This window comes from Pygoscelis adeliae, unplaced genomic scaffold, assembly GCF_000699105.1.
Source record: "Pygoscelis adeliae isolate BGI_AS28 unplaced genomic scaffold, ASM69910v1 Scaffold141, whole genome shotgun sequence".
Classification (NCBI taxonomy): domain Eukaryota; kingdom Metazoa; phylum Chordata; class Aves; order Sphenisciformes; family Spheniscidae; genus Pygoscelis; species Pygoscelis adeliae.
Window position 1 is genome coordinate 2,490,642 of NW_008824231.1, and position 13,174 is coordinate 2,503,815.

At 41.0% G+C, this 13,174-nt stretch overlaps 1 protein-coding gene across 1 annotated transcript in view; it reads right to left on the reverse strand.

Moving 5' to 3' along the window:
- The window catches only part of SMCO4 (single-pass membrane protein with coiled-coil domains 4), a 26,589-nt gene extending 14,757 nt beyond the window's left edge, over positions 1-11,832 (reverse strand). The window contains exon 1 of the mRNA XM_009334839.1: positions 11,788-11,832. The gene's annotated coding sequence lies outside the window, so the exon portion shown is untranslated. The remainder of the gene's footprint in view (positions 1-11,787) is intronic.
- Between the last annotated feature and the right edge of the window lie 1,342 nt (positions 11,833-13,174).

Genomic DNA, 13,174 nt, shown 5'->3' on the forward strand with positions numbered 1-13,174 from the left:
TTTCATTTAACAAGACCACAGATAGGAAGTTTAATGCAGTGGGGGGAAAGAAAAAAAAAATTAAAAATTGTGATGCAGCAAAACAAGCAGGCAAGGGAGATAATGAAGCCCAGTGAGAAAGAGCAGGAAAGCCCCCTTAGTGTGCAAGACAGGAGGGAAAACAAAAGCAAAGAAATCACCACATGAATGAAAAGCTGCATGGAAGTGAAATAAAGACTAAAAGAAGCAGATGGAAGAGTCAATCCATCGGAGAAGACTGACATCAATTATCATTCTCATCTCTGCACTGTGTTTATTTACTCTTAGTGGCTGACAAGCAAGGTTTGTACTTCTCATCCATCTCCTACCGATGTATTTAGGCATGATGTAGCACACTCCTCCACAACCTGCCAGGAGATCTCACAGAAGACTTCACAGGACATACTGAGGACAATTTCATCTCCAGAGAGACTCTCAACACCTTAAACTCCTACTTCAGAGGGATGCTGTGCTATTTGCGCCTCTACGACATGTAATATGGGGCTTAAAGGGGTGGGATTTTAAGCGCCCCCTTTAAAAACACGCATCTTTCTCAACAAAAAGAGAGAATATTCTTGCCGGGCCCAGAGAGTTGTAGTGAATGGAGTTAAATCCAGTTGGCGGTGTTCCCCAGGGCTCAGTTTTGGGGCCGGTCTTGTTCAAGATCTTTATCAATGATCTGGACGAGGGGATCGAGTGCACCCTCAGTAAGTTTGCAGACGACACCAAGTTGGGTGGGAGTGTTGATCTGCTTGAGGGTAGGAAGGCTCTGCAGAGGGACCTGGACAGGCTGGATCGATGGGCCAAGGCCAACTGTATGAGGTTCAACAAGGCCAAGTGCCGGGTCCTGCACTTTGGCCACAACAACCCCATGCAGCGCTACAGGCTTGGGGAAGAGTGGCTGGAAAGCTGCCTGGCGGAAAAGGACCTGGGGGTGCTGGTCGACAGCCGGCTGAACATGAGGCAGCAGTGTGCCCAGGCAGCCAAGGCGGCCAATGGCATCCTGGCCTGTATCAGAAATAGTGTGGCCAGCAGGAGCAGGGAAGTGATCGTGCCCCTGTACTTGGCACTGGTGAGGCCGCACCTCGAATACTGTGTTCAGTTTTGGGCCCCTCACTACAAGAAGGACATTGAGGTGCTGGAGCGTGTCCAGAGAAGGGCAACGAAGCCAGTGAAGGGTCTGGAGAACAAGTCTTATGAGGAGCGGCTGAGGGAACTGGGGTTGTTTAGCCTGGAGAAGAGGAGGCTGAGGGGAGACCTCATCGCTCTCTACAGCTACCTGAAAGGAGGTTGTAGCGGGGTGGGTGTCGGTCTCTTCTCCCAAGTAACTAGTGATAGGACGAGAGGAAATGGCCTCAAGTTGCGCCAGGGGAGGTTTAGATTGGACGTGAGGAAAAATTTCTTTAGTGAAGGACTGGTTAAACATTGGACCAGGCTGCCCAGGGAAGTGGTTGAGTCACCATCCCTGGAGGTATTTAAAAGACGCGTAGATGAGGTGCTTAGGGACATGGTTTAGTGGGCATGGTGGTGTTGGGTCGACGGTTGGACTCAATGATCTTAGAGGTCTTTTCCAACCTTGATGATTCTATGAGTCTATGAAAAGAACGTCTCGTTGCCATTTTTATTCAGCCCAATCTTGCCAAGATTCCTGTTAACTTCATGAGAAAAGCACGCTCATAAACGCATAAAAACAAGTTTTCAAAACTGTTTTTAACTGTATTTGTTGAAAAATTAAGCAAATGAAAAGGCTCAGAGACACACAAAACTTCATTGTAAGGTACTCAGTATTACGCCCTCCTCTTACTTATCTATCAACAACAAGAGCTGAATACAGCCATTATTTTGGGAATCCATAGATTCTTAGCTTTCTATTAACATGAGAGCGATGATACAGATTTCCTCAGAAAATAAACGAGGCACGGGGACCTTACATGTAATTTAAAAAGAGGAGATGCCATATATATTTTCAGCCTCTGGCTGCAGCTTCCAAATTACTGTCCCAAAACATCTGTAACCTTCATGCATTCTCATCCTCTTCCACAATTACTTCTTATCACGTGGGGAAGTTTTGAACTTATGCAACAGCTATATTGAGTAAATCAGCTATAAAAAGACATGCTATAGATATTCCAAGCTGATAGCTAATCGTGATTTTTAGTCTTTCAAACGAATAGGACAACTTAAAATGGCAAACATTGCTCTATCTACCCATCCATAAATTAGGAGTGACAATAGCAGATTATTACTCATTCACTCAGAGCATTTGTTTGGCCCCGAGAGAACTGGCTTTATTCCAAGAGCTGGCAAACATTGGTTAATATACATGTAAATGTTTTATTTCTCTCAGAGTAGGCAATTTCACAAAATGAAATACCGAATTAAAGACGACCTTAGTTTTTCTGCTGATGCCTGTCTCAGACGCAGTGCTGCTGAAAGCCTTTGCAAGCTTTTTCACACCAAGTCAACAGGGAAAAAGCCACCTTTTCTTTTGAGAGTGAGACACTCTCACTGTGGAAACATGAAAGTTTTATATAAATATTAATCATCAAATATGTCCTGGATTTAAGTGGATGGAGACTGGCTTACATAAGGTTGCAGTACTGACTTGGTAATAGTGAGATGTACTGAAATGGTTTTGCAAACAGTGCTCCAAACAGGCTGTTCCTCAATACAAGAGCTGCGGTGCCAGAAGTAGATTCAGCAACCCCAGTGTTTTGTCTGAGGATACTATAAAATAGCACTTCACTCCTAAGAGTGAAGAAGGGGCATTTTGTCCCTTGAATTTCTAGTGCAAGCATAAAGGAAAAGGAAAATGTTATTTTCCTCAAAAACTGCCACTAATTTGAACTGGGAGGAAGAGGGGAGACTAAGAAAAGGGATGGAGGTTCAACAGGGAGGCAAATAAACCAAATATCTGGACAGAAAACCAGGCAGTGGTTTAACAGAGTCTCTTACTAACCAGTCCAGAACCTGAATATTCTAAATAAAGCCAAGTGTAATGCACCCATACTCTCGAGCGTGGGCTCTCCAAAACCCAAGAGACTCAACAAGCACATTCTGTGCATTTGGAGGAGAGGACAGTACACAACACCTCCAGCAGGACTCTGAGAACCACCTTTTTCCTACAAAGGGCTAGAGATATCAGAAGATATCTAGATTCACTTACTCCTCCTACGATACAGACCATCAGCCATTGTTTACCCCTCTGTCCAACAGAGAAGCGAGATTTTTTTTCACAAATTAACCAAGCCTTGAAACTAGAACCACAATCATGAAGCAGATTTTTGAGAAGGGGAAAGGAGAAGCATTGCCTTTCATCTACTGTACTGTACCATATGTATCATCTCACTTTCCTTGAGTGCACGCTAAAGTTTCAATCAACCGGTGATGCTAGCAACAGGTCAAAATTGTTCATAAACCTCTAGACAGAAATGACACAATATTAATGTATTTCAGAATAGCAAGTTTAGAACGAAATACAAAATCAGGAGAAAGCACTGGCTAAGATCACAGCAACTTGACGGAACCCAAGAGCAAAAGTGTACAGCACTTAAAAAAGCCAACCATCAGGACAGCTGCAGTCAAAATTCACCTCCTTCAAGTGAAAGGAAAGATGAACAAACACTGATGAGAAGCAACAACTATCAACAGAAGACACCTTCAAAAAGGCACAGGACTATGTACAAGTGGCGAGAGCTGATGAGAAGTTCAGTTCCCATCTGGCAACTTGTCTCAGTTGCTAATACAGTGATCCACAGGTTTCAGCCAGGTCTCTCCATGGACATGAGCATCTATGGATATGGAACGGATGGCAGATCTGTATTTTATGGAGATAAATACATCAAAGACTGCTAGAATTGCTCTTCCTTACATTCTCCATTTTAACAGGAAAACAATTTAGACTTTACAGGCTATTACATTAACTAAAGCTACTTTTGAAATCTTTTTCATACTTACTTCCCAGAATTATATGGATTTTTTTTTTAACCTGCAGAAAATTACAGAGATGATTACTGCTAGAGCAAGCACACTGTCTAGTACTTGACAATACTTTGCTTTGAACCTTGAACCTAATGCTGCACTTTTCAGTGCTGCTTTCACACAAAGCATACTCTCCCTCCTCTTGTATGCTACTGCTTACATGACACTTTTAGATCTTCCAAGGAGATCTGCTGAATGGTAGGGCAACACAACAGAACAAGGCAGTGCCAGGTTCAGCACTGAAGAGGATTTTAAAATTTATTATAGGGTATCACTTTGATACTCAATGTTATACGTGGCTGAAATGGAATACACATGCCTGGCAGAACTGCAAGAGAAGGTGCCTCTATAAAAGGCGACAGCACTATTACCAGATAAGCTACCAGTTAGACATCACTGATTACCACTGGACAGAGATTTTAACTCATCTAGAGAGCAGACAGCTAATCGGATTTCTTAATGGGCTTCTCTCAGTTTCACTGGGGCTGATGCATACTGCATATAGGATTTGGAAGGGGATTTTTCCCAAAATAGCACATACCACTCTACTACAGCATTCTGTTATCACCTTGGCTTATGCTTATATAAAGTACCAGATGGAAAGCCAGAAGTTACATGAACAGTCACAAAGAGGTTAATCATTAAATTAGAGCTATGCCAGGGCAGCAACAAAGCTGACCTTTTGAATAAATTGAGCTTGGATAAAGGTAGCATTGATTTTCCTAACGAGGTTTCATTACTTAACTCTAGATTTGTGATTTCTTTTGAGACTATGAAGTTAAGAGTTAATCCAAATTTACTATTTCTTTTCTACCCAAACAGAAACCAACCCATTTAAAATGCAGAGAATTATGATAGACCTCCCTCCCTTTCATTGTTCTCTCCCCTCAAAGAGAAACTGAACTTCACAGGACTTCAAACCTCGGGAACCTCACCGGGGGGGACACACACGAAGGACACAACACCAACAAAAGCAAAAACCTTAAAAAAACCCAGCTCATCTTTATTCTACAAGCTTTTCTTCCAGCACTGAAAATCCAATGCATATTTTCTCCCAACTACTTTTATCTCTTTATTGTTCTTAACACTTTCCTAGAAAGGACTTTATTTAGCACACAAGTGAAAAACTTTAATTTGATGAAGGGACAGGGACTGTCTGGAGCCTAGTCAGTGAAAAGATACGAGGTAAACATTTGGATACGTTACATGACCCCGAGTCTTTCTGCCATATTTTCTGCTTTCCAGCTCTGATCTTCCCGTTTTAATTTTTAAAAAGTTGTTTACAACAGAATCAACCAGCTGACTATTACAAGCTATACCATTAAACAGAAGAGTTACTTCTTTACCTCCTTCAAGTATGATAAGGATCATCCATAAAAGCAAAGTGATCCGAGTTTCCGATTTCCCACAGGTACTCTAAAATATTTACTGAACCACAGCAATTATGCCCGTGACAAACGGGGTGTCTTATGGAACTCGGAACTTTCCTAACTTTCTGAAATAACTGTTTTGACTCACATCTCTGGGAACTTATTTAGATAAGGTCTAAGAAAAAGCAAGGAAGATTAGAGAGACTAAGTTAATGAGAAAAAGAAAGAAAAATAGAAAAAACCCAAACAACCAGCTACATATCTTTTACGAGAAAAGGGATATAATTTCTTACTCTCCTATTTTGAAAGCCTTGCCTCTTTCACAGTTAAGCAAGTTTCCCCAAAGAAGCCATCACTGAAAGCAAAAATTTGGAATTTTTATGTAAACAAGTGTTGGAATATGAAATGGAAAGCCAAAAAAGGGTATCAAATCACAGGAAGATACACCCCACAACCTTGTATGTATCTCTTCGGAGAGCAGGAACAAAAAAAAAAAAAAATTGGACATGAAAAAGAAATAAAAGTAGACAAGAACTGAAAGGCTTTTTGCTTAAGGTCCCTAATGTCTTAAGAATTTATTAAAAGATGATGTTAGAGCACCTGAATATCAGAGAATTACTTCAGCGATGGCTCCTGTTGCAGCAGTTTCTGCTGGAATATTTTACCCTGGCTGTCAGCCAAACGTTTGCTATGCTGATGCCAAATAAATGATACCCAATTTCAATGACAGATGCTGTTGTGTTGACACGTAATTGATACCTTTATATTCAGGGCTCCCTGGAATTCCGTAACAGCAACACTTTATTCACAAGAAGTACAACTGACAGCAGAATTCAAAGGGACTTGCACATAGCTGATGCCACTACACTGCTGGTATTGTGAGTCTGGAGGGAAGAGATCACTATCTATCCAGGGTGGTCAGGAGCAGTGGAGACCACAAATTTTCCAGGGCAATGGAAAATACGGAGGGATTGCCCAGCAGTAAAAGTTAACTGGCTCAGCCAGAAACCAGCTTGCTCAGAGAAACAGGAAACCTGAAAGTTTTCAACGCAAGTTGCATATCCCTTTCCTGCAGAGCTTGTAACTGCGTAGGAGATGGAAGTCATAGAAACGCCACAGCATTGAAGTAACAGATATGTCCGTAATCTCCTTCTCTCTTTGACTTCCTTGGTTTCCTAAGCAGGAAACAGATTAGCAACCTTTAAAAATATATTTAGCAAAGGTATGTTCCAAAGAAAGCATTATATACCCCCTTCTTGCATGTTCACTCTCCAGTAGATAACCTGAAATAAACTTTCATAAATAGTACTTATTTTGAAAAGCAACTATATCCCTCCCCAAGCTGAACAAACCTTCAGCACCTACTGTAATTCTGGCAGGGAAAAAAAAAAAGCAGATGACATTACACTACATGCCTACAACCTAAATTTTCTTTATTTTTAGTAGCACAGCATCATATTATTTTCAGACAATGAATAAAAACATTCACAGAATGAAAATATTCAGAGAAAAATTCATACCCATTCATTTCACAAAAACAGAAAAAAAAAACCAGCAACAACTAAAATTTGGCACAGAAGACAGCAGCAAATAAACTCCATATAGCAAAGTTTTCAGTCATTTATCCAGACAATATACATTGTTCAGCAAATGTGCAATGTGGAATATCCTGCCGTGATGCCTCTTTTTAATTAAAATAAAGTTAAGCTTAAAAATACTTTTGAATTGCATTATATGGGGCTTATCAAATACATTTGAAGCTTACAGATGAAGAGGCATCACTACCTGGAAGTCTTTTCAACCCCTGGAAAACATATTGTTGACTGTTTCTTAAACTGTATTTTAGAACACTGATCACAGCCCAGAAACCTTCTGCAGTGTAATATGCTTCTGCTGCTTGTGGGGCCTTATCTGGCCTCAAATACTGTCTGTGCTTCTCTGCTACTATCACGGGAAAGATTTCTTCCTCCAGTTACCTCTTTCCTTACATTATACAAAAACGGGACTGAAAATACTGATGTTAATTCTTCAGACTCTGCACATTGCAGCTCTTTCCTTTAAATTCTTCCTCTCCTGTGCTTCTGAGAGTTGCTAAGGCCAAAACTGTCAGAAGACCTTTCACACTGAATTTCTCCTTCAGGAGTGCCCAGCACAGAGGATGAAGTTATACTGGGAAAAAGTATGCATTTAGCATCAAAGCTCGTACCCCTCAAAACCCCCAAATTGTGATTTAGTTCAGCAACATAGGATATGTAAAATATCCAGGATTATGTCCTTGCAAAAGCATGAAGTGGTTGAAAAAGTCAAGGAAGCGCATTAAGTAGAAAAGCTTTAGGGGCCAGTGGGTTCTTTTCACTGTTGCGAGAGGCACTAGAAAACCAGTCTTTGCCAAGAAAACATATCCAGATATTAAAATTTTAAGCACCAAGTGCACAGGTACCTTCTTCCAACCGCCCCCAAAAAAACCCAAACCAACAAAAAAACCCCCACTACCCCCTCCCAAAAAAACCCACAGAAATTTTTCAAAGTCACAAAGGACAGCTGAGACTAACCTTCCACTGGCAGTTGGGCATCTCAGGAGCATACACAGAGAATGAGGAAGGGAACATGAAAAAACAGCTAAGCCAGCTGTCAACAGCTTTGATTTACCAGAACCAGTCATGGGGCATGACTGGGTGGTACACCACAGGCAGACCCAATCTTCCTCACACCTGTTCAGAGAAGATCAGATGCAAACCAGCTCCAGCTCAAAAGCTGCAGGGATTCCTTAGACTGGTTCTGTGTCTAAGCTAAAAGAGGCCAGTCTCTCAGGACTGCATTTTAAATTGAGCACAGCACTGAAGTAACAAAGCTAGAAGGCTTACAGAGAAGATCCAACTCCTGTCTAATTATTTGAGCGTGGGCAGAGAAGCGTAGGTCAGTCTGCCAGGCATTGTATAGCTACACCCTATCAGTGTTAGGAGGGGCATAATTAGTCCAGGAGAAAATCAATGTTAAGACATACAGACCAATTTGAAGATTTCTGCCTGTTACTGAATTTGCTCCAAAGATTTATTCCTACAGGCTTCTTTGGGTGTTTGGAACTCCCCTTGCTCCCTCTTAAGCACACACTAAATGTAATAACTTTCTTTTTAAAAAAAATCATCATGTTCAATAGTAATAACCCATCCTGTTATTAACAAACGCAAGAATTTAAAAAGTCAAATGGATTCTCACTCCTTCTGCTATTGGCTTCTGCATTTTGTTCTGTTTGGACACAGAACAGAAAGGTCTCACTTTCTCCCACTCAGGAAGGCTGAGTGGGAGACAGTTCTATAGCTGGGAGACATGGAAAAAACAATAAAATGATTGTATACAAATATTTCCGTTTCTCTTCCCCAATTTATAAAGTCATTTAAAAAAAGCAAAAGCGTGTTTGTTGGAGATTACTGTACAATGAGTTAACATGCTAAATAAATTAGCAACAGAAAGAAGTAAGTCAGCTTCAACTTTTAGAAATGTAGAAGTCTTAAAAATAGTTCAGGCAATCAGACTTCAGAGCAAATCTTACTTTTACAGAAACTGTTTCCTATCCTGTTAAATATTTCTCTTACCACTGTGCGAAAGACTTAAACAATGGAGGGAAACTGGCTAAGGCTCACTATGCGGACTGAAATGATCTCAATTCAGCAGCAAGAACCAGCATCAAGACTTCTGAATAATGGTATCAAACTCAAACATTTAGGTAAGGAGTTGACATGCACCCCTTTCCTCCACGCTAAAGTCCTTCACAAGTAACTCCAAGTCTCCAAGCTTTCAAACATACTTCACGGATTAAATAGTGTAAACTACAAGCCAGTCCTTTAAACAGCATCAATTCAGTAAACTTGAGTTTTTCTGATGCTATGCAGCATCGCCACCTAAACCCCTCAAGCCATTTAAGACATTTATCCTTTAGTTTCTGTCCTAAACTATGCTAGAGTTTAACTGTATGCTCTCCCATTCAAAGTAGGCTGCACCGTGCTGGTGGGTGTGGTGGGTTGATGGCAAGACGCAGTACAGTAAGTGTATTGGTTTCTAAGCAGACATAAGTTTGCAAAAACAAACAACTCCTGGTGAATTCCCTGAGCCTTCTTGTGGCTCGGCTGCAGGCTCAGAGCCATATTTTATACTGGCACCCGTAAGGTCTAATAGAAGGCTCTGCGATCTTGAATCTTACTTGTATCATGACAGCCACGTACCTAAGCTATGTTTGAGGGTGCACTTTTATAACTAAAAGCTACATCCTGCAGCTTCACCTGAACAATGCCTTATTTTGTTATTCATCTAGTTGGGTGTCAAAATCAAGCAACAGACCTTTCATGACACAACAATGCTACATGAAGTGTAAGATGCTATTGACATCTAACTACCAGTAAGCAGCCACGCTAGGAACAAACATTTTAGAAGCAAAGCACTTCAGCAAGTTTTAATAACGGATTTATACAGCACATCTCCTCTCCAGACCTGATACTAAGCACTATACCATGGTCAGAGAACTCCTTTCCCAATGTACAAACAAAGCCAAGGTGTCAAACAAAAACAAACTGACATTGGGTGAAAAAGCAGTGAGACAAATTTATAAACAGAAAGCAGTCTGAGAAGGAGACAGATACGTACCCTGAGGTTTGGTACAGCCAAATCATGATTATCCATACCTCCAGCATGATACAAAGCCCAAAATCAACATGGCTTGAACACAAGGTTTTTATATTTAGCAGTTGTCCCGGTTTTGGCTGGGATGGAGTTAATTTTCTTCCTAGTAGCAGGCATAGTGCTGTGTTTTGGATTTAGCATGAGAATAATGTGATAACACACTGATGTTTTAGTTGTTGCTAAGCAGTGTTTATACTAAGTCAACGACTTTTCAGCTTCCCATACTCGGCCAGCGAAGAGGCTGGGAGGGGGCACAGCCAGGACAGCTGACCCAAACTGGCCAAAGGGATATTCCATACCATGGGACGTCATGCTCAGTATATAAGCTGGGAGGAGTTGGCTGGGTGACTGCTGCTCAGGGACTGGCTGGGCATCGGTGGGTGGGTGATGAGCAACTGCATCGTGCATCACTTGCTTTGTATATTCTGCTGGTATTATTATTATTACTATTATACTTTATTTCATTTCAATTATTAAACTGTTCTTATCTCAACCCACGAGTTTTCCCACTTTCACTCTTCCAATTCTCTCCCCCCACCCCACCAGGGCGGGGGGAGTGAGCAAGAGGCTGTGTGGTGCTCAGTTGCCGGCTGAGGTCAAACCACAACAGCAATTAATAAGGCTCAAGGAGCCTTATTAAAGACCCTTATCAAAGAGCCTATCTGAAGGCAGATAGTACTTTGAGCATTAAAGCCCCCCCAGCCACCTGCTCCGATTTAATTTTTTTCCAAGTTTACCATCACACAGCCACAGCTCTTCAACTCTTTAACTCTAGTATATCTTTACTCTTCAATAATTTTTTGTAAGAGTGGCCTATGGCAAAAAAAAAAAAAAAAAAAATCACAGCTACACAAGTGCTTGTAAACAGAGGTACCAAGGCAATACACAGTCCCAATCAAAATGGATTGGGTTTGTCACTGCCAGTGCCTAAGGAGTGCCCATATAAGTAAATATAAGGCCACATCATTCTGCACTCCCCCCACCCCACAAGCTCATTTCAGCCTGCAGAAGTCATCTGTGCCTGCAGCAGGGCAGGCCACATTTCTACTCTTCACGTGACAAAGACACAAACACATTGGTTTAGGCAGAAGCAGCTTTTGCACTGATGCTGCTCTTTATTTTCCACTCTTTTTGTGAAATACAGAGACAATTTCCAAGCAAAGCCTTTGGGGAAAGAGCTTTACTCAAAATCACTAGTCCTCTGTCTAGCACAATAAGAGCAGAGAATGCAAATTAGTTTCAATAAAAGCAGCTGGCAATCAATAAGAAAGGGCTGGTCTCCAAGAGTAAAACTGGTTCCTCTAAGGATAAGAGTTAAAAAGGGAAAAATATAAGAAGATGAATAAAGGAAGAACAAATGTAAACAACATGGGGGGGTTGCACAAAAGGAGAAAAATCTAATGATGCAATTAAAAAAAAAATCAGACAAACTGACAAAGAACAGCTGGGGGTAAAAAGGAAAGAAAAATACAGATAACTATAGTGCAAAGAAAAGGATCATTAGAAAAAGTCTAATGGAAAACATGTGCAATCCAAACAAGAAAATAAAAATCATGAAAGGGAGCAGATACGAGGCTAGCTGGCACTAAGGCTTATGGCACCAGTCACGAGCTCACATTCTAGCCTGGTTCGCAGGCGTTGGTAAGTCCGATAATGAGCTTCAGCATTAATCTGCCCATTTCACAAAAACTTGTACGCTCCTCTCCTCTGACCTTCTGCCATAATGCAGAAAGTCAATATCCACCTGAGTGGGCCAGAACCCACCCACTCTGCATGCAGTCAGACTCCTTTTCTCCATCCCTTCACCTCAGAAGTCCACAGGCACCTGCAAAGGACTGAGAAAAGCCCAGCATTATGGTTACCTCCTGTTTAAAAAAAAAAAAAAAAAAAAAAGAATTCCTCAAGATTGACACTTTCACTGGGTCTCCCTATTATTGTATCTAATTTTTATAAGTCAATTAGAGAAAGAATACATTATGGACACAGACGAAGCCTTCCCTTGCAGCTGCTATAGATAGGACTTGATATAAAGGGGAAAATACAAGTATTTTGGCACTGTTAGCAACCTCTGCTCAAGAGAAACCCAGAAATCAAGTGTCTCGCATACTGCAAGTCAGTGTCACAAATCACTTACCCTCCTCCGTCTTGCATCTACAAACCCAGCTCCAATTTCTGGTTTTATCAACATCCTCCAACAAACGCTTGGTTAACATGGGACTAAGGTTCCTATCTTGCACATGCCTTTAATATTGCATATTAGCAAACAGGAACGCAAGCAGTTACTTTGCTCAGAAGCTTTTCAGACCCAAAGAATTTCACCAGCAAACTACACAACGTAACTCCTTTGATTCCAAGAACGTAGCCCCCATCTTTAATAAAGTAGCTGCTTAAATAGCATACATTAATTATATGGGGTGGAAAGTGGTGTTTTCTACACTCACATGAAACTGCAGGGGAAAGTCCTATCACTGCACACTATTTATTTAGATTAAGTTTTGACCAGCATACTGATGGACTAGACAGAGAAGTCTCTGCCAAGTTGCTAATATACTTAAAATTATGCTTATACTTTCAGAACTTTAATACAGAATAATTCGATTGGGGCATGCCCTATGCTTCGAGAAATTCTACAAGACTTCTAATGACAAAAGTGGTCAGAAAATTCTAGTCACATTGACATCTGAAAGCACAGAGCTCGCATTTTAAAGGGAGAAAGGAGTGACTAACTTCTTTGCAACTAAAAACGGTGTACAAGAAATCAAACGAAGTAGGATGGAAAAGAAAAAAAACCCTGAAACTAAACTAGTGGTAGGGTAAAAGACAGCAAAGAGAATATTATCGCACATTCTTATCCCCTCAAGATACACGTATGCCTAAAGGGCCCACAAATATCTGATCTCTGGCTGTTTGCCACATTCAACATACAAAGCCTACTTCCTCTATTGCCTACAGCAATTATTTTAGGGTTTGTCTTAATAAAAAAATCTCTCTCAAAAAAAAAAAAGAAGTGGGGGAGGAGGCCTGCACTGTTGCAGTTTTACATCGACAGCCTCATGGCCTGCCACTACTGCTAAGACAATTACAGCATTTTAACAGCACATTTCCCTAAGGTAGCAAGCAGTTAAGACCTT